The sequence below is a fragment of the Cupressus sempervirens genome, chromosome 11, assembly GCF_028749045.1.
Source record: "Cupressus sempervirens isolate cs-2001-9-10 chromosome 11, ASM2874904v1, whole genome shotgun sequence".
NCBI classification, from domain to species: Eukaryota; Viridiplantae; Streptophyta; class Pinopsida; order Cupressales; family Cupressaceae; genus Cupressus; species Cupressus sempervirens.
Window position 1 is genome coordinate 120,920,490 of NC_143128.1, and position 23,564 is coordinate 120,944,053.

Here is a 23,564-nt window from a genome sequence, read left to right on the forward strand (position 1 = left end):
AATAGTACCAAGATCAATTGGATAGTGGGTTCATTGATCTAATCCTGAAGCTATTTGGATAATGGGTTTAGTTGCCTTCTACAACTCCTAACAAGGTTGGAATCTCCTAATAGGGACTCGAAGTCTCCTTACAATGACTCTTCATACTAAGTATTATGAAAAATCCTAATAGAGTCCATCCTCTAACAAGGAATATTCAAATTACTACATTATTTTATGTGCATCATTCCTACTAGGGTTTTCTCTTTGATCAATGGTTTCCCTAGTCAAGATATCTGTTGTAATTATGTATGTGCATTTCTTTATGATTTTTTTTTACTTTGGCTGAATAATTTAAGATTAATATTGGTGATCTACTATTTATAACAATTGGTATCTATGCTTCAAGTCCTTGAAAGGAAGTTTAACAACTTTGGGAGATCCATAGTGAATTTGTTCAGAAAGGAAAGTCCTAGATTCAATGAAACAAACTATAATAGCTAGAATAATAAAATGAAGACTCATCTCTTGTGCATGGGTCTAGGATATTGTCTTGTAACCAAGACATCTAAAAATATTGTAGAAGAAGACAATCTTGAAATTTGTACCTTGGAACAAAGAGAAGTGTTTATGTGCAACATAAGGGCAAGAGAAACAATACTATCAGTATTACCTAAAAGTGACTATAGTCAGGTAAAACTACTCAAAAGATCTCATAAAATTTAGAAAATTTTAGAGGCTAATTATGAAGGTGATACACATCCAAAGAGGGTTAGATTAAAAAAATTGTATTGCACTTTCCAAGATGCTAGAATGATGAAAGATTAATCTATAAGAAGCTATGTTGGTAGAATATCTAAGATTGTTGCATGAATTACATCTCATGATGGAAAGAAATATGATGATGAAGTGATATGGAAGATTTTGAAAAGTTTGACACCAGCTTTCAAGACAGTAGCACAAATGATTTAGTTGATGATACCCTATACCACTAATTTCACCAAAGAGACATTGCTTGGTATATTGGAATCTGTAGAATTTGATCTAAAATATTCTAGAGAATTGGCAAAAGTTGAGATAGCATTTAGTGCACTAAATATATTACTTAGTTTAGCAAGAAGCACAAAAGTTCAAGGACACATTGCTAGCAGCAACAAGTCCATTGAAGAAAAGATCCAAGAGGGAGAAGCCTTTCCTGTGGAAAGAGAAAAAGATGGTAAGAATATCTTCAAATGTTGGACATGTAATGAATATGGTCATTATGCATCTAAATATCCTAAAAGAGAAAGAAAGTATAAGGGAAGGTTCAAGTCTAAAAGACCTAGAAATTGTTTATATGCTAATGAAGAAGAAAAAGAAGAGAAATATGATCGAAACATGAGTGAAGATGAATTAGGGTTCATAGCTATAAAGGAGGATGATCTTGACATAGAAATTAGAGAAGAAAGTGTGTTGATCTCACAAGTTGAAAAGAAAGATTGGATCATTGATAGTGCTTGTTCACATCACATGACTGGTGACATGAGCAATTTTGTCAAATTCAAAAGCCATGATGGAGGAATTGTTAGAGTAGGGAACAATGCAACTTGTCATATTATAGGAATTGGATATATCACACTTGATGGTAAAACATACGTTGATGATGTTTACTTTGTTTATGGATTGAAGCATAACCTGTTGAGCATTGGACAACTTATGGACAAAGGTTAGCAACTGCAGTTTGGTAATAAGACATGCAGTATCAAAAACAAGGAAGGAAAAATACTTGGTACTAGCACAAGAACTAGAGCAATGTATTTTATTTAAACTCCATTGAAATAACATGCTTGGTAGCTAAGATTGACAACAGTTGGTTATGGCATAGAATATTTTGTCACGTTAACTTTGATAATATTTAGAAGGCCAATAATACACTTGCTATAAGAGATTTACCTAAGATCACTAAGCCCACTAATACTATTTGTAAGGAATGTATTTTGGCTAAGAAGAAGAGAGTCTCATTTCCTAGCAAGTAGTTTTGTACTACACAAAAGCTAGAACTAATTCATATAGATCTGAGTGGTCCTACAAGAATAAGAGGATACTATGGAGAAAGGTACTTTATGATTTTTTTTGATGATTTCACTAAAATTATGTGAGTATCTTTTCTTAAAGAAAAATTAGAAGCATTTGAGAAATTCAAGATATTTAAGAACAAAGTTGAGAATGAATCCAGAGTCAAAATCAAGAGCATAAGATTAGATAGAGGAGGAGAATTCACCTCTAGAGAATTCAACATCTATTGCGAAGAGCATGGTATCAGGAGACAACTATCTTCAGCCCATACACCTGAGCAAAATGGGATTGCTAAAAGAAGAAACAAATGAATTACTAAAGCATCAAGGGCTATGTTATTTGAGAATGATGTACCAAAGACCTTCTGGAGAGAAGCAGTCAATATAGTAGTATACACACTGAAAAGATTACAAATTAGGAAAGGTATGGAAAAAACACCTTATGAATTATGGTTTGGTCACTCACCATTAGTCAAATACTTTGGGATATTTGGAAGAAAATGTTACATCAAAAGAGATTATGATATCGGTAAGTTTGATCCAAGGAGTGATGAAGGTATGTTTCTTGGCTATTCATTAAAAAGTAAAGCTTACAAATGTTTCAACTATAGAATAAAAACTATAGTAGAGTTTGCAAATGTTAAAATTGATGAAAAATTTGGCACCAAGGAAGGGATACTGGATTATCACTCTGATGGAGATGATTATTCTAGAATGACTAATAGAAGTAATGGAATACTTCTCAAGACTAACAATGACTTACAAAATAATGTGCAAATTGAAGATATAGGAGAAGAATAGAGCATAGTGCCTAAAATAAGAGTTGAAGTAGCAATTCCTACCCCAAATAGGAACATGATAAGACATAATCCTACTAACTAGATAATAGGAAGTAAAGAAAAGGGAGTAATGACAAGGAGCAGGAATAATGAAGAACTATGTCTGATATCTCAAGTAGAACCAAGAAGAGTAGATGAAGCAATGAAAGATGATCATTGGATAAGAGTAATGGAGGAGGAACTCTAGAATGTAATTAAAAATGACACATGGAAATTAGTTCCTAAACCTAAGGGAAAAAATGTGACTGGCACAAAATGGTTATTCAGAAATAAAATGAATGAGCAAGGAGAAGTAATAAAGAATAAAGCAAGACTTGTATGCAAAGGCTATTCTCAACAAGAAGGAATTGATTATGAGGAAACATATGTACCTGTAGCAAGGATGGAAGCAATTAGAATGTTTTTGGAATATGCAACAAATAAGAATTTTAAGGTATATCAAATGGATGTTAAGTTAGCATTCTTAAATGGAGAACTTGAAGAAGTTTACATTGAACAACTAGACGGTTTTCCTTTAAGAGAAGAGAAGGATATGGTTTTTACACTAAAAAAAGTATTGTATGGATTAAATCAAGAACCAAGAACCTGGTATGCAAGGTTGGATAAATACTTAGCAAAGCTTGTATTTGCTAAAGGAATAGTAGATAGTAACTTCTACTTGAAGAAAATAGAAGATGGTTTTCTAATAATCATTGTATTTTTTGATGACATTATTTTTGATGGAAATGATGAAGCCAATAAAAAATTCTTAGAAGAAATGAAGAGTGAGTTTGAGATGAGCATGATAGGAGAAATGAATTTTTTCTTAGGAGTGTAGATTATTCAGAACAAAGAGGGAATCTTTATCTCTTAGACCAAATACTTAAAAGATATGCTAAAATGATTTGGTCTAGAAAATTGTAAACCTATTGGAACTCCTATTGTAATATATCATAAGTTATCAAGAAAGGATGAGACACCTACTATTGAACAAAAGAAGTACAAATCTATGATTGGAGGATTTTAGTATATCACTCATAGCAGACCAGTGGCAAGATTTTAAGCTAATCCTAAAGAATATCACTATGCAACAATAAAAAGGATATTCAAATACCTAAATGGAACATCAAATTATGGCATTTGGTATGATAAAAGCAATGACTTTACTCTTTTTACTTATATAGATGCTAATTGGGTTGCAGATAGGGATGATAGAAAAAGTACTAGTGGAGGAGCATTTTTCCTTGGAGGAAGACTAGTTTCTTGGCTCAACAAGAAGAAAATTGTACCTTACAAAGTACTACAGAGGTAGAGTATGTTGTAACAGAAAAAAACTATACTCAAGTCATATGGATGAAGTAGATGATGAAGGATGTTGGAATTACATTCACAAAACTTTTTATTATTTACTATGATAACACAAGTATTGTTAACTTGTCTAAGAATCTTGTTTTGCATTCTAAGACTAAACACATTGCCATAAAATATCACATGTTGAGAGAAAAAGTTATTCAGAATGAAAGTAGACTAAAGTACATTAATAATAAGGAATAGATTGTAGACATTTTTACAAAAGCCTTTCCAAAGGATACATTTGAGTACCTAAGATGTATGCTTGGGGTCATGCACCTACTTAGATCAGAATAAAAGATGCAAAAAGTGCATCAGTCCAAGGTATATAGGACCATTGTTATACTAGAATTTATGTTGATGCTTCCTCAATGGGGGATTATCTATTATTAATAAAGTCAATCAAGGACTCCTAGAAATAGGAAATTGATGTGCAATAGTGCTTTTAAGAAGTTGTGTTGTTTATAGAAATATATACTAAAATTGTAAAGCAATAGACTGACTTGTGGTCATGTTGATAGATTTTTGTATGTATAATCTTTGACATTGATGTCAATGGGGGAGACAGTGACATGGAAAAAATTAGAAAAAACTTGTACTATGGGGGAGAAATGTTGCAATAAAATATTTGCATGAAGCAAGATTTAGTTGATGAAGAAACTTGTTAGTACTAGATGTTTTTCATCGATGTTTCCATCAATGCCAAAGGATGAATTGTTAGTATGTATGTTGGTACTATAGGGGAGTATTATAGAACACTAACATGATGTATAATTGTGTTTTTCATTGATGAAAACATAGTAATAAGTTAGTAAAATTAGCAAAGTAGTAGATTATGATTTTTGTATTAAGGACAATGCATTGCATTTTTGCTCATGCATAGTTACTAGCATATACTACAGCATGTATGTGACATATGGGCAAGTGTGTAAAACCTAAATTGATAGCGTCCATAAGTTATTGATGATTTATGGAGAACTATAGGGAAATAGAGCATTGGGAAAATAGTTTCTATTGTATGATCAATATAGCACATTGTATTTGGAATGAAGGGTTGCACAATTAACCAGAGGTAGTACACTAACCAATGATAATGTTAGAAAGTCCATAGGTATGGAAGTCACATGTGTGAAAGATTGTGTATGACTGTGTTTCAATAGCATTAATTAAATTTGTATTTCATTTAATTAACCTATAATAAAGTATGGAGCCAACTCAAGGAATTAATATTGAGTTTGGTATAAAGGAAATATGTTTTTTTAGTTTTAAACATCATCATTAGAGATCAAGAAGCAAAAAAGAATTGCAAATTGTGAAGTATAGGAGCAAAGTAATATACTGATGCATGACCTCAAGGGTTACTGTTGATGGGTTTAGAGTTCCAAATCTAATTGCATGATCTAAAGGTGAAAGTCTAACATGTTGGAAAGTAAAACATAACTTGTTAAGTGATGGATAGCTTATGGAAAAAGGTTACCAATTACAGTTTGGTAATGACACATGCATCATCAAGGACAAGAAAGGAAAATTGCTTAGTACTGGCACAAGAAATAGAGGTAATGTATTTCAGTTAAACACCACTGAAACAACATGTTTAGTAGCTAAAGTTGATAATAGTTGGTTATGACATAAAATATTTTTGTCACATAAACTTTGATAACATTATGAAAGCTAGCAATACACTTGTTGTGAGAGATTTACCTAAGATAACTAAGCCCATTAACATTATTTGTATGGAATGTATCTTGGCTAAGAAGAAGAAAGTTTTATTTCCTAGCAAGCCATTTGGTACTACACAAAAGTTGGAATTGGTCCATACAGATTTGAGTGGTCTTGCAAGAACAAGAGGATTCTAAGGAGAGATGTATTTTATGATTTTTGTTGATGATTTTACTAGGATGATGTGGGTAGCTTTTCATAAAGAAAAGTTAGAGGCATTTGAGAAATTTAGGATATTCATGAATAAAGTAGAGAATGAATCTGGAGTTAAAATTAGGAGCTTAAGATCTAATATAAGAGGAGAATTCACTTCTAAAGAATTCAATATCTAGTGCAAAGAACATGGAATTAGGAGACAACTATCTTCATCTCACTCACCTAAGTACAATGGGATTGTTGAAAGAAGAAATAGATCAATTGTTGAACCAGTAAGAGCTATGTTATTCAAGAATGATGTACCAAAGAAATTTTGGAGAGAAGTAGTCAATGCAATAGTATACATACCAAATAGAGTAAAGATAAGAAAAGGTATGGAGAAAACACCTTATGTGTTATGGTTTGGTCACCGATCACCATTAGTCAAACATTTCAAAATATTTGGAAGAAAATGCTACATCAAAAGAGATGATGATATCAGTAAGTTCAATCCAAGGAGTGATGGACGTATGTTTCTTGGCTGTTCATTAAAAAGTAAAGCTTACAAATGTTTCAACTATAGAACAAAAACTATAGTAGAGTGTGAAAATGTGAGAATCAATGAAAAGTTTGGAACAAAAGAAAAGATGATGGATTATAACTCTAATGAAGATGATTATTTTTGGATGACCAACATATGTAATGAATTATTTCTCAAGGCTAACAATGACTTTCAAAATAATGTGCAAACTAAAGAAGTAAGAGAAGAATAAAATGCAATACTTGAATAAGAGTCAAAGTAGCAACTCCAACCCCAAATAAGAATGTGATAAGAAATAATCTTGTTGACTAGATAATAGGAAGTAAACAAAAAGGATTAATGAAAAGAAATAGAATCAATGAAGAACTATGGCTAATATCTCAAGTAGAACCAAAAAGTGTAGATGGAGAAAATGAAGATGATAATTGGATAAAAGCAATGGAGGAAGAACTTCAACAAATAATAAAAAATTACACATGGGAATTGGTTCTAGGCCCAAGTACAAAAATGTGATTGGTAAAAAATGGGTATGTAGAAATAAAATGAATGAACAAGGAGAAGTAATTAGAAAAAAAGAAATACTAGTATGAAAAGGCTACTCTTAGCAAGAAGGAATTGACTATGAGGAAACATATGGACCTATAGCAAGAATGGAAGTGGTTAGAATGTTCTTGGCATATGCAACAAATAAAAATTTCAAGGTATACCAAATGGATGTTAAGTCAACATTCTTTAATGGCGAACTTGAAGAAGAAGTTTACATTGAGAAACTAGATGGTTTTCCTTTGACAAAAGAGAAGGATATGGTTTGTAGATTAAAGAAAGCCTTGTGTGAATTGAAGAAAGCACCTAGAACCTAGTATGCAAGGCTAGATAAATACCTAGAAAATCTTGAATTTGCTAAAGGAATAGCAGATAGTAACTATACTTGAATGAATTAAAAAATGGTTTGTTCATAATTTTTGTATTTTTTGATGATATCATTTTTGGAGGAAATGATGAAGCCAACAACAAATTGTCAGAAGATATGAAGAATGAATTTGAGATGAGCATGATAGGAGAAATGAAATTTTTCTTAGGATTGCAAATTGTTCAAAACAAAGAAGGAATCTTTATTTCTTAAACAAAGTATTTGAAAGATTTGCTAAATAGATTTGGTCTAGAAAATTGTAAACCTATTGGAACTCCTATAACTGGTCACAAGTTCTCAAGCAAGGATGAGACACCTACTATTGAACAAAAGAAGTACAGATCTATGATTAGAGGATTGTAGTATCTAACTCATAGTAGACCATATATAGCTAATAAAGTCAAGATTGTGACAAGATTTCAGGCCGATCCTAAAGAATATAACCATGCAACTATAAAAGGGATATTCAAATATCTAAAAGGGACATCTAGTTATGGCACTTGGTATTATAGAAATAATTATTTTACTCTTTGCACTTATATTGATGTTGATTGGGTTGGAGATATAGATGATAGAAAAAACACCAGTGGAGGACCATTCTTTCTTGGTGGAAGATTGGTTTCTTGGCTAAGTAAGAAACAAGATTGCACTTCACAAAGTATTGCAGAAGTAGAATATGTTGCAACAACATACAAATGTAATGAAGTTATATGGATGAAGTAGATGATGAAGGATATTGGAATTACATTCAAAGAACTTTTTATTATTTACTCTGATAACACAAGCATAGTTATCATGTCTAAGAATTTTGTTTTGCATTCTAAGACTAAGCACATCTCTATAAAGTATCATGTGTCGAAAGATAAAGTTGCAAAAAAAGAAATCAAACTGGAGTACATTAACACTAAGGAATAGATTGTAGATATTTTTACAAAGGTCTTACTAAAGGATACATTTGAATATCTACTTGAGGTATGGTTGGGGTTATGCCCCTGTCTATTTTAGAATGAATGATGCAAAAGTGCATCATTCCAGGGAAGAGAGCACCAATGATAGACTGGACTAAATGTTGATGCTTCCTATACGAGGGAGTATCCATGATGGATAGAATCATCTAGGACTCTTGTTGATATTGTTGTAGTGTATTTTGACACTTGAGCTAGTAAGTTGTTACAGAGTTTGATGTAGAGATGTTGGTTTCTAAAACCTTTGACATTGATGTCAATAGGGGAGAAGTATGGCATGAAAAATGTTGTACTATGGGGGAGAAGTATTGCAATAAAATATTTTCATAAAGAAAGATTTGATTGATAAAAAGTATTTGAGAAGACTTGTTAGTATTCTTGGAACTAGATGTTTTTCATTTATGTTTCCATCAATGCCAAAGGGGGAGATTGTTAGCATGCATGCTGATGCTATGGGGGAGCATTGCAAAACATTGATATAATGTATTTATAATTGTGTTTGTCATTGATAATAGTATAGTAATAAGCTTGTAAAAGACTAACAGAGCAGCAAATTGTGATTTTTGTATTGAGAACATTATATTACTTATTTGATGATGTGTAGTTACTAGTGAATACTATAGTGTGTATTTGTTACAAGGGCAAGTGTGCAGAACCTAAATCAACAGTGTACACAAGATATCATTGATCTATAGAGAACTGCATGGAAACAAAGTACTAGGAAAGTAGTTCCTATTGTATGATTACTACAATTTATTATAATTGTAGTAAAGGTTTGTACAGTTAGATGGAGATACTATACTAAGCATTGATGACATCAGAGAGAGCACATGTATGGAAATCACATGAGTGAAAGTGTGTATAACTATGAGCTAACAACATTAATTAAATGAGTATTTCATTCAATTAACATGTGGAAAGCTAACTCAAGGATTTATTATTGAGCATGGTATAAAGGAAAGGTGTTTCCCATGTTTTACATATAGAGAAGAGAGAAGACTTGCGAATAGCTGAGTAGCAAAGGGATACAAAAGCAGAGTAATCTACCTATGTGTGTAAGTTACCTTAAGGGTTATTATTAATAAGTTTAGAGTTCCAGATCTAATTAAATGATTTGAAGGTGAAGGAGTCTGATATACTAGATAGTTGATTCATTGAGCTGATCCTAAAGCTATTTGGACAATGAGTTCAGCTATGTTCCAAAACTCCTAATAGGGTTGGAATCTCCTAATACGGATTCAAAGTCTCCTAATAGGGAATCTTTGTACTAAATGTTGTAATAAGACTCCTAATAGGGTCCATCCTCTAACAAGGAATATTCATATTAGTACATCATTTAATGGCCATCATTCCCACTGGGGTTTTCCCTATGATCAAAGATTTCCCTACTCAACATATTTAGTTTAATTATTTATGTGCATCTCTTTATGGTTGTTGTTTATTTTGGTTAAATGGTTAAGATTTTTTAGGACAATAAATGTTTTAAATTGTCATAAAATTGATTCACCCCCCACCCTTCTTAATTATGTTGGTGGACTATTTTTTCTAATAGTACCTATGCTAAACAAATAGAACTTCTTATCATGACAATGATTGATGAGATTAAATCTATCTAGAGTTGGAGATTCTACACAATACTACTTGGAAAATGAATATTTTGAAGTACCTAGACCCATGACTATTGAAAAAATGAAGGAGAAGAAGGAGCACAATCAAATGATGATAGATCTAGAATCTTCATGAAGTTATGCTAAATTTGATGATGGAAAGGATTGCACTACTACAAACAAAATATTGGATAAATTGGCTCAAATTCATGGAGGAGACAAAAATATGTTAAGGGATATAGTAGATAGTTTGAGAGACAAGTTTGATGACATGAGAATGAAAGGAGAGAGTGTTGCAAAATATTGTGGCCAAATCAAGGAGGTTGTGAATGTTATTAGTGGAGCTAGAGAAAATATATTTGATGAGATTGTGATAAGAAAGGTATTGAGGAATTTACTTCCTATCTATGCAATTAAAGTATTTATAATTCAAGAATTGAGATGTACACGTAGTAACCATTTGACCTTGGATAGTCTAATTGGTAGACCCAATGCATTTGAATTGTCAAATTTTGATAAATATATACCTTCTACTATTTGAATGTGCTTTCAAGTCTCAACTAACCCTTAATGGATATAAAAGAAAGAAAAATAGTAAGTATGTGGACAATAATAGTGAATCAATGACATTGATAAGTTAGAAGCATTGTTGGAAAGAAGTCTTCCAAGAGGGAAAAAAATACACTAGTAAACTTCCTATTATCTATTTTACATGTAAAAAAGTTGGTCATATTGCTAGAAGATGTCCAAACAAAATTGAGTAGGAAGAAATAAAAGACAACCAATATCAAGGAATGAGAGACAATAGAGATAATTGAGGTAATAAAGACTACAAAGACAAATATAAGAAATCTTGTTACATTGTTAAATAAGATGGTTCTGATAGTGATAGTGATGAAAATGATGAAGAAGTAGTTTATGTTTCAATGAAATATGAATCTAGTAAGGATGAGAAAAATGCTTTAATTTCACATGTAAATAAGAATGATAGATGGATAGTAGATAGTGGTTGCTAACATCATATAACTATTGATACACATAATTTTGAAAAGCTAGGACATTATAATGGAAGTAGTGTTAAGTAATGATGGACCACATTATGCAAAAGGTAAAAAAACAATTATATTGAATGATAAGATCAGATGTGACAATGGATATTGGGTTGATGGTTTAAAATACAACTTATTGAGTGGGGCACATTTGAATAGTTTAGGCTACTAAGTTGAATTCCAAAATAGGAAGGAAAATATTTATGATCTTACTCATGAACTAATTAGATGTGGAGAACAAACAATATTTAACTTGTTTTTTCTAGACCTATCTAAAGATACATGTTTATTTGTACTATTTGAAGATGTTTAGTTATACCATAAGAGGTTATATCATATAAACTTTGATAATTTTGTAAGCATTATTAAGATGAAAAGAGTAAGAGGATTGTGGAGATTGAGAAAAAATAATAAAGTGATGTGCAAACAATGTCAAATGGAAAAATTGGCAAAGTCTAGTTTCAAGAGCAAGATCAATTCTTCTGGTGATATTTTGAAGTTGGTTCATACTTATTTATGTGGTCCTATTGGAGTGCAAAATTATTATGATGACAAGTAATTTATTTTATTTTTTGATGATTTCTCTAGAATGATGACTATGATGTGCCTTAAAGAAAAGTCTAATGCATTTCAAATGTTTAAGTGGTATTTGTCTAGAGCTGAAAAAAAAGTAGGTAAGAGGTTTAACTGCTTGAGATTAGATAGAGGAGGTGAATTTGTATTAGATGAGTTTAATATATTTTTCAATGACAAAGGAATCAAGAGAGAAATGAGTGCACCTAGGAATCCACCATGAAATGGAATAGCTAAAAGAAGGAATAGATCAATCATGGACTATGCAAGAATGTTGATGATGGAGAAGAATATTTCACAAAATTATTGGAGAGAAGTCTAGTAAGTGTTGTTATTTATACACTAAACTAAGTTTAACTTAAGAAAGGTACAAACTAAATTCCTTTTGAACTTTGGTATGGTTATACAACTAATGTCAATTATTTCAAAGTCTTTGCAATCAAGTGTTATATATTGAAAGATACAAGGGAAGGAAAACTTGATGCAAAGAGTGATGAAGGTATATTCCTAGGATATTATACTAAAAGAAAGACATACAAGTGTTTGAGTTCTAACACCAACAAAAAACTTGAAAGTGAAAATGTTAGAGTTGATAAATTTGTGAAAAAGAATGAAGAGGAATCCAAGAAAGAACCTAAATATTATAGAAACTTTGTCTACATCTACGTGTTGAGATTATGTGTGTTGCACACATTGCATTATATTGTTAAATTGTATTACTTTATTTTATTTTATTATATAATGTTACACCTAGGAACACCTAGATGTACATGTAACATGTAGAGATTCCCATGGGATATACTTGATGAGTTGTATTGTGATACAGAAAAAGGGTGAATAACTAGGGCCAAAGGCTCACCCAGCTATCCAAACCACCCTGGAAGAGTTAACACAATGGAAGAAAACACAAGAAACAACAACCAAAGGAGGAAGAAGAAAGAAATAATTTTATTAATACTTCAAATATTTAACATACATGCCCAGCTATAAGGCTTTCTGGGTTATGACCAATTACAAATACATTCGCATTCAAAAATCTAACTGCAAATTTGCACTTTCAGTTATACTCTCCAATCTACTCTCCAAAACTTGCCTAACTCTAAGCCTAAACACTCTATATATACTTTCCAAAATGGCTTACAAATTATTCTAGATCATTACATAAGAAGAGGACTGGCCCAACAATAGTTTAGACACAACCCATGAAAAGATCTTAACATAAATGTCACACTCAAAATAAATCCCGTAAGTTAGCTTGCAGAAATCATGTCCAAATTCTGACACTAGGCATACACTAGATAACTCAGCACATGAAGAGTCACTTGGAATACACTAGATAACTCGATACATGAATAGTCACTTGGCATACACTAGATAACTTGGCACATGAAGAGTCACTCAATATACATTGGGTAACTTGGCACATGAAGGAACTGCTAAGCACATGAAAGAATTGCTAGACACATCAAGGAACTAAACTGCTAGGCACATGAAGGAACTTCTAGGCATGTGAAGGGCTACTAGACACATGAAGGAACTACTAGGAACATGAAGGACTACTAGGCACATGAAGGACTTGCTAGGCACATGAAGGATTTGTTGGGCACCAACTTGTAGAATGAACAAAATTGAGCAGGATAACAAGGCAACCCAGGATGCTCCTGCTTCAAACAACTTGGGTTGAAAGAAATGATTCTCCTGAATCATTGAGATGTCCCTACCTGAGCTAAATCCAACTCAAATTAAGAAATCCATGAAGAATCTTCAATAGGTTTTTTTTTCCACTTCACCAAATATTCATAGTAATCTTTTCCTCTTGTACTCTTTTTAACTCTCTAATACAATATCTATTCAACTTCCTCAATCTACTTCTTAGGATTATCATTTGATACAACAACTTCATCCTCTGACTCATGATACTTATACAAACTAGCAATATTGAATATAGGAGATATATCCATCTCATCATGTAACTCAACTTCATAAGCATTACCATTGTCAAACTTCTTCAAGATCTAACAAGGTCCAAATTTCTTCATCTTTAGCTAACTGTATGTTCCAACTGGGAATCTTCCTTACTTCAAATGCACCATCACCTCATCACCAACTTGAAAATCATGGTGTCTTCTAGACTAATCAGCATTCTCCTTGTACTTCTAATTACTTTGTTCCAACCTCAACTTCACTTCCTTATGCAAAGATTCCATAAAATTGGCAAATTCTTCTCCTGTTACACTTCTCATTTCTTCACTAGCAACATCTCTCAAATATGATATACCTCTAGGATGTATTCCAGTAACAATCTCAAAAGGTGTCTTCCCTATACTCCTATTCATAGAATTATTATATGCAAATTCAGCTTGTGCCAATACCATGTCCTAATTACTTTGGTTATTCCCAACTAAATATCTTAGCAAATTGCCCAAGCTTCTATTCACAACCTCTATCTATACATCTATTTTTTATGGAATGTAGAACTAAACTTCAATTCAATACCCATCTTCTTCCATAAATTCTTCCAAAAATAACCAACAAACCTACTATCTCTATAAAAAATAATGCTTCATGGTAACCCATGTAATCTCACAATCTCTTTAAAGAAAAGTTTACCAACATGCTCAGCATTTGATGTCTTCTTACATGGTATAAAATGAGGCATCTTAGAAAATATGTCCACTATAACAAATATGTAATGATAACCTTTCACTATTTAAGGTAATCCAACAACAAAATCCATACTAATGTCAGTCCAAGGTTTCTTAGGAATAGAAATAGGTGTATATAAACCAATATTTTGACTCACTCCCTTTGCAACTTGACAAACTCCACAAATCTTTACAAATTTCTAAACATTCTTATACATTTGTGACTAATAATACTTCTCTTTTAGCAAGCTCAATGTCTTATCACTTCCAAAATGTCTAGCCAATCCACCACTATGATTTTCCTTAATCAGATTCAACCTCATAAAACTTCTAGGAATAAAAAATTGAATACCTTTGAACAACATACCTTCTTGAATGAAATACTCATCATACTTACCTATGTGATCTGTCAAATTTGGTATATTGCACTCTCTCCATGCCTCAAAAAAATTAGGATCAGCATTATACAACTCTTTCATTTCATGAAAACCAAGAACTTCAACCTTCATTTCTGTTAGCAAGGAATGTCTCCTACTCAATGCATTAGCAACTCTATTGATAACTCCACTCTTATGCATAATGAAAAATGTAAAACTTTGTAGATACTCAACCTACTTCATATGTATTTGATTCAACTTATGTTGACTTCCCAAGCATTATAAAGCTTTATGATCAGTATACAACAAAAACTCCTTAGGAATCAAATAATGTCTCCACTTGTTTAGTACTTGAACAATAGAATAAAATTCTTTATCGTACACAAAATACTTCCTTTTAGGAACATTCAACTTTTCACTAAAGAAAGCAATAGGCTTACCTTCTTGACTTAATACAACTCCTATTGCATTACCACTTGCATCACATTCAACTTGAAATACTTTGTTAAAATTAGGTAAAGCTAATATAGGTAATCTAGCAACCTTTTGTTTCAAAGTCTCAAAACTCTTATTAGCTCTGTGTGTCCACTTGAATTCCTTTTTATCTCCCCTCATTGTCTTAGTCATAGCATTACAAATAGCACTGAAATTCATTATAAACTTTCTATAAAAACTAGCCAAACCATGAAATAATCTTACCTCACCCACATTCTCAAGTGTAGGCCATTCTAAAATTTCTTTAACCTTCTTAGGATCTATTTTCAATCCATCAAATAAAATCACAAATCCCAAATACACAACCTCCTCTTGCATAAAAGAACACTTTTTTAGATTAATTAGCAACTTTTCCTCTTTCAACCTCTACAATACTTATCTAATATGCTCAAGATGTTCTTCCTTAGTCTCAATGAATATCAAAATATCATCCAATTAAACAATCACAAACTTGTCCAAATATATTTTTAGAACTTCATTCATCAACCTCATGAAAGTACTAGGTGCATTAGTCAAACCAACAGGCATAACCAACCATTCATACAAACCTTCTCTAATTTTGATCTAATGATAGACACTCTTCAAATAAATCTTGGTAAAATACTTTTCTCCACTCAAACAATCCATTATGTCATCCATCCTTGGCATAGGAAACCTATATTTCATAGTTATCTTGTTAATAGCTCTAGAATTAGTACACATTCTCCATTCTCTATTCTTTTTAGGTGGTAATATAGTAGGTACAACACATGGACTCAAGCTTTCTTTGATTAAAAATTTTTGCAACAACTCATGCACTTGTCTATTAAGTTCTTGATTCTTTGTAGGTGTCAATCTATACGGTGCTTTGTTTGATAAACTAGCTCTAGGAATCAGATCCATACAATGACTTATACTTCTTACTAGAGGTAAACCATCAAGAATATCATCAACAATAATGTCTTTATACTCATTCAGCAATTTTGTAATTTCTACTAGTGCTCGGCTATTACTATCTGCTATCACTTGATCATTACTAGTTTCTACTACTCGGTCATTACTACCAACACTTGGTCCTCTAGGAACTATGGCAAAATAGACTTGATTCTTTTTCATTTCCTTTTCAAATTGTTTCCCATTAACCACACAAATTTTTACAGTATTACAATTAACCTCATCTAGACTTTCAATTAAATGTAGCAATATTTGTTTCTTTCTATTTACCCAAAGAGTATATTGATTCAATATTCCATCATGTACATCATATATATCATATTGCCAAGGTCTACACAAAAAAATATGACAACAATCCATGGGCATAATATCACACAAAACTTCATCAAAGTAATGTCAAATTTTGAATTTCACAAGGCATTGCTCACTTACTAAGATCTTATGCTCATCTTTGATCCATGAAACATGATAAGGTTTGGGATGTTTTAGCCTCTGCAACTACAACTTGTTAACTAGCTCTTTTGATGCTAGATTTGTAGAACTTCCATTGTGAATGATCACTTTGCAGCATTTTCTAGGCATCTTACATCTTGTCTTGAAAAGACTTCTCCTTAAAAGAGGTTCCTCATCACTTCCTTTATTACATAAGGTTCTTCTCATCATCAATTTTTCTCTAGCCTCAGATCCACTTGGTGAACCCTCATCATCTTCTTGAATCATAGAATTTATGTTACCTTGCCTAATTTCAGAGGATCTACATTCAAAAGATCTATGTCCCTCTTTACCACATCTAAAATAATTACCATGAAATCCACCTCTAGAATAGGAATTATCTCTTCCTCATTTAGAATGAGTGCCTCCTCAATAAGAATTACCACTTTTCCATTCGGTCGTGCTTTTTTCATCACTCTTCCATTCAAATTTTCCTTTATCCTACTTATAACTATCAAATCTACCACTTTCTCCATGAGATCTACCTCTACCTCTCTAGAATCTACCACCTCTACCTCTTTTTCTTTGTTCATGCTTCTTTGTCAAGATCTCCCCAACTTTCAAGGCATATTGATATGCTTCTTCTACACTTTTCAATTTCACAAGACTTATTTCATCTTTAATCTTAGATCTCAATCCATTAAATGTACCTTGCAATTTTCTCAACATCATCATCCACATGTCTATATTTTATGTCCAATCTATAGAATTCCTTAGCATATTCTTTCATAGTCATGTCCTTTTGTTTCAAATTTTGCATCTTTCTCAATAGGTTAACTTGGTAATCAGTAGGGAGGAATTTTTTCTTTACCTTGTTCACCATCCTTGGCCAAGTTTTGATCTTCTCTTTTCCTCTCCTTTGTCTATTAGTTTGCAAGTGCTCCCACCATAGTGATGCATGACCTTTCAACCTAGTGACTGCAATCTTGACCTTTCTATTATCAAGAGTGTTTTCATACTCAAAGAACTTCTCCATATTAGAGATCCAATCCAACAGAGCATTGGTATCCAATTTTCCATCATAAGGAACAACTTCTACAGTAGGCTTTGAATTTTCCCTAGACAACACTCACAAAAATCATTCCTCATCTTGATCTTCTTTAGGTTCTGGATTATGGTTTGGTGTTGCTACTTCATCATCACTTACATCATCAAGATGTTCTCCTCTCCTTTGGGCTATCTCCAAAGCATCTAACCTAGATAAAATTTGTCTCAACTGATCCAATATAGCATCATCGACATTTCTGCTACCATGAATTGTCTTTACATATTAGGTTCATGCAAGATCATAACCCTTTGCAAATTATAGGTCAAATCCATAGATTTGTAACCCTACAACTAAATATGAATCAAGGTTCTACATGATCTAATGTCTAGGAGGATGAATCTCAAGCTCTAATACCAACTAATGTAGGCAAAGGGTGAATAACTAGGGCCAAAGGCTCACCCAGCTATCCAAACCACCCTATGAGCATTAACACAATGGAAAAAAACACAAAGAACAAAAACCAAATGAGGAAGAAGAAAGAAATACTTTTAATTATTCTTCAAATATTCAATATACATGCCTAGTTGTAAAGCCTTCTAGGTTAATACCAATTACAAATACATTCACATTCAAAGTTCCAAATACAAATTCACACTTTCCCTTATGCTCTCCAATATACTCCCCAAAACTTTCCTAACTCTAAGCCTAAGCACTCTATATATACTTGCCAAAATGGCTTACATATTATTCTAGAACATTACATAAGAGGAGGGACAACCCAAAAATGGTCTGGACACATCCCAAGAAAAGATCTTAACATAAATGTTGCGCTCAAAATAAATATTGCAAGTTGGCTAGTAGAAATCACATCCAAATATTGACACTCAACATACAATGGATAACTTGGCACATGAAGAGTCACTTGACATACACTAGATAACTTTTCAAATGAAGATTCAATCAACATACACTGGATAACTCAACACATGAAGAGTCACTTGACATACTCTAGGTATCTTGACACATGAAGGAATTCCTACACTAACTTGGCACATGAAGGAACTGCTAGGCACATGAAGGACTATTAGGCACATGAAGGAACTACTAGGCACATGACGGAATTGCTAGGCACATGAAGGACTACTAGGCACATGAAGGACTACTAGGCACATAAATGAACTGCTAGTCACATGAAGGATTGCTAGGCATATGAATAAACTGCTAGGCACATGAAGAAACTGCTAGGCATCAACTTGCGGAATGAACAAAAATGAGCAGGATAACAAGGCAACCTAGGATGCTCCTATATCATATTGTAACAATGTGATAATATTAATGTAATTATTTAATATTTGGAAATGAATCAAATTTCCATATTAAATGTGGGGTCCATGGGTTAGATATAAAATGGTATTAGGTAAAGAATAGACAAAAAAAGATAAAAGGGAAAAAAGAAAGAGTCAAACAAAACAAGTCTTGAAAACTTAGGTAAGGGAGCATTTGTGAAGTTTGGAAGCATGAAATGGGATGTATTGATTCATTCTTATTCACATGGAGTGCTTGGTTATGGCTATGGCTTTGAAGACTTTAATGGTTATATTGCAATGATATTTTTGTTGAATAATATATGGTGATGGTTTCTTTTGGAGGATGGGTTTTTCCCTTAATGAGACTTTCCCAAGGTATATCTACTCTCTTGCATGTGGATTTTAATTACATATTTATTTTAGATCTATTATGAGTTATGTGAAAAAAAACATTTGTTGTTGCAAGTTTCCATATAAATGGTATTGGAGCTATGGTTTTTTTGTTGTAACCTTAGATTGAATCCATGGGAATGCATGAGATGATAAAAGAAAGGGCAACATATATGGGTTTTGTAGGTTATTTATTATATATATGAGGGTTTTAGCATTATTGTTATGATGGGATGTTGGTAGATTTTTGGGCATGTGAAATTGTGGATCAAAAGAATTTTTTGGGTGTTTCATTTAAATGAGGATTTTAGGGAGGAGGTTGATGAAATGACCTAAGAAGAAAAAAAAAAGACCTCACTGTTGGATTCAGGTTGATATTTCCATAAATCTTGATATATAATATGCCCTAGATTGGCCATGTTGATTTAAAAAATACAAAGGTTTTTAGTTTTAGCCTTTGATGTCATCAAAGTTAATCTCATCATAATTTTTTGTTAAAAGAAAATTTATGGTGACAATTGCAAAAAGTTTGCCTTAATAAAAAAATAATAACTTTCTCTCAAGATATCAAATTTTGGATTTGTTATAGCTATTGGAAAGATTATTTAGGGCACTACAATTTGGTATAGGTTTTCTTTTGTGATTTTGAAACTCTTTTAGGTTTTAAGAGTACAGAAGTTAGATGTTATTTATTTTGAGCACAAATTTGGGTAAAACTTGGGCATACTAAGTTAGATTTTGGACATCAAGTAGTTAATATAAAGATCATGGGGAGATCTATACATTGGTTTAGATTTGGTGTAGGTTTGGCATGATTTGTATGGTAATATATTGAATTTAATGGTTTGTGATATACATTAACTATGGTAACATTGTGAGTATATGGTATTGTATATTTTAGAGTTTTGAGATTTGATGTCATTGTACACTCATCTTATATTTAATATTAGTCTTGTGATGATATGGTTATCATTATTTGGTTTGGATATGTATGATGACTTGTTCTATCTAGAATTTGTGTAGTGTTGTAAGTGCTCTATGCTTACAAGTTGCATTTATGGCTTGAATATGGATTGTCTTTTCCTATTCATATTTTATTATTGTTGCATAGTCAGATTCATGGCTTGGATTTGGGTTGTCTATGCCCTAAGTCACATGATTATTTAATTTATTTTCATGTAGAAGGGATGAGATTTTGTTACTAGGTAAAGTCATGGTGGAGGAATGTGGTTGATTATTCTATGTTGACAAGCTGGAAAGTTTTAAATTTAGTTTGTTGGTTCATGGATGTGATCATACTGCCATAGATTTTTATATGACACAATTGGATATATAGGTAAATCTTTGACATGGTGCAAGGTAGGAGAATCCCCAATGGATATGTCCAAGCCCCTAGCAAATTACCACATAGTAGAATACAAGTAATAACACAAGATCTGATACCAATTCCTAAGTCTTTAAATTCATAAAATCATTGATTATAAGCAATATACAAGGCTACAAGGCCTTCCTAGTTATGGCCAAATACAAAGAAATTATAATAGTTTTCCAAGATCCAACTCAAGATCCTACTCAAATCCTAGCTAGCCTAGATTTGTAACACAACAAAAATCTAGTAGAAACCTCCAAGATCTCAACTTGTGCTCACAAGCCACCAATCAACCTCCTTGTTTCCAAACCACAACTACTAACTCTTCTCAAAACTCACAACTTCACCACAATCCTACAATAAACTACCTCAAATTTGGCACTCTGCCTATAGACTTAGGAAAAATATCTCTTCCACTACTCCACATTTAACTCAAGATTGACCACTCCTCCATAATTATTTCTACATCAATACATGTTGCTTATATAGCCAATTAAGCCACAAGTTGACTAGTCAAGCATTTAAATACAATATAGGTCCACCTTGGAAGAGTAAACCAAAACTCTAACAAACATAAGCAAAATTAAATGAAAATTTATATTTAGGTCCACACATGATCCAAGAACATGTCCCTCTCTTAACAAGATCCCATTTCATCCTACAAAACTATGCAAGATGAAAACTCCAAACATTTCACGTGAAATTGTCTAAAATTAACAATAGAGAAACCATGTGATATATCCTAGCTCCAATTGTATTATAATGTGTTCTTCTAATTTAAAGTATTAATTTAGGTCCTCTACAACCCCTAAAGTGCAAAAAGGTTGATTTTTTAAGGAGAGCTATGAATCCATCTTGAAAGTCATGCACAATAACTAATCATGAAATTGGAAGAAAATTGATGCATTAGAAAAATGGCCATATCTCCAAAACCATGATGAATTAGGACTTTCACCTTGGAAATAGATATTATTATAGTCTCTCACCAATCACTGAAATTTTCAACCTCTAACTTATTGCAAAAAATTAGTTACACAACCTATAATAGGCTCCTAGAAACCAAAAAATACAGCTCCAACAATAAGGTAAAAATGACTCAAACTCTAACATGATAACTCCAATATCTATGTGCACATAGGAAAAGGTTCCCCAATGTGTCTCCAAAACATCCTTGACCATTAAATAATAACTTCAACAAAATTCAAGCTCGAGGCTCCTACATTAGATTCCCTAGGTAAATAAAAAAGTATGTCCTGTACTTTGATGCCCAAAGAAAGATTTCCAACCAACTTCATCTTCACCAAAGGCTTCCACTTCATCAAAGTCAATAGAACAAATCCAAAAATATACCATATATTCTTCATCCACTAAAACATCAGAATCAACTAAATCTTAGCAACCCAATCAGCATGCTCACTCCCAAAAACAAACTAAACATAATGCTTCACCAAAATTATCTGCAACTAATCACAACCAACAATAGCAATATCATCAAACATGCACACCATTTTAGAAACATCATGCAATTGTAAAAAAATGAAAGTTTAAATCCCTAGTAAGAACAATATGTAAATCCTTAGCTATGTTAACCATGTGAAAATTAGGACATACAGATTTGCAATGTCATGTAGATCCAAGACCAAATCAGCAACTAGTGAATCCACAACAACAACATCAAACTCCACATCAACAAGAACATCCATATCCTCAATAAAATTTGAAACAAAATATGAATTCAGATTTAAACCAACAACTATATGAAAATCTTAATTCATAGGTAAATCATCATAATCAACAATCTCAGCAGTCTCATTGCTCACAACAAGATGCTCTACAACATGTAACTTATCACCAAGAAAAAATTGATTATCCATGAAAAGTTTTTTGTAATTTCCATGATAGACTCAACCAACTAGTCATGAAAACAAATATCTATCCCAACATAAACAAGGTTAGGAATATCCTCAGCAACAACCTCAAGTTTATCTACAGGTTCTGTATTAGACTCCACAAATTGATCAACAAAACCAACTTCCACCTTAACCTTGCTATGCCATCTTCTCTCTTGAACAAGTCTTCTTATGAGGCAGAAAAATTTCTTTTAGATTAGTACACTCCAACTCCACAAAAATATATGGAATTCCTTTTTCATCCTATTCTTAACTTGATCAGCCAAACTAGCTTCAAATCAAGTAGACATCTCAGAAAACCTCCTCTCCACCACATCATGGAGATTCTCAATCATCCCAGGGTCTAATCCTCTCAAAGCCATCTCCTAATTTTTTTCACAAATCCTCAACAAAAAATCCTTCCCATGCTCCTTGTGAGAACCTCAAATTGTCTGCAAGTTAAATCATAAGCTATCACCTTGCACAAACAATTAGGAACCAAAACATAAGTCAAGGAACACAAATTTGCAATCCACAAACTCTCTATGATCATGCCTTGACAAGATCAATTTTCCATCTTTGCATCCATCAATCCATTATTAAGTCTTGTACAAGTGTAGGTCAAAGCACAATCTACCACTGTACACCAATAATTACAAACTAGGACTCCAAAGCAAACAATCCTCAACAAAATCACCACTAGATCAAGAAATCAGATTAACCCAAGGCCCTAGAGAAAATTACCTCAACTTGAATGATTGATCTACCCACTCAGTAACAACTATGCTCTGATAAGATCAATGAACTAACCAGATCTAACCTTTTCTCTGATAAGTTCAACCAACCAGATCAACCTTCACTATGATACCACTTGACGCAATGAAAGGCAAGAGAATCCCTAATGGAGATATCCAAGCCCCAAGAAAATAACCATATAGTAGAATATAAATAATAACACAAGATTTGATACCAATTCACA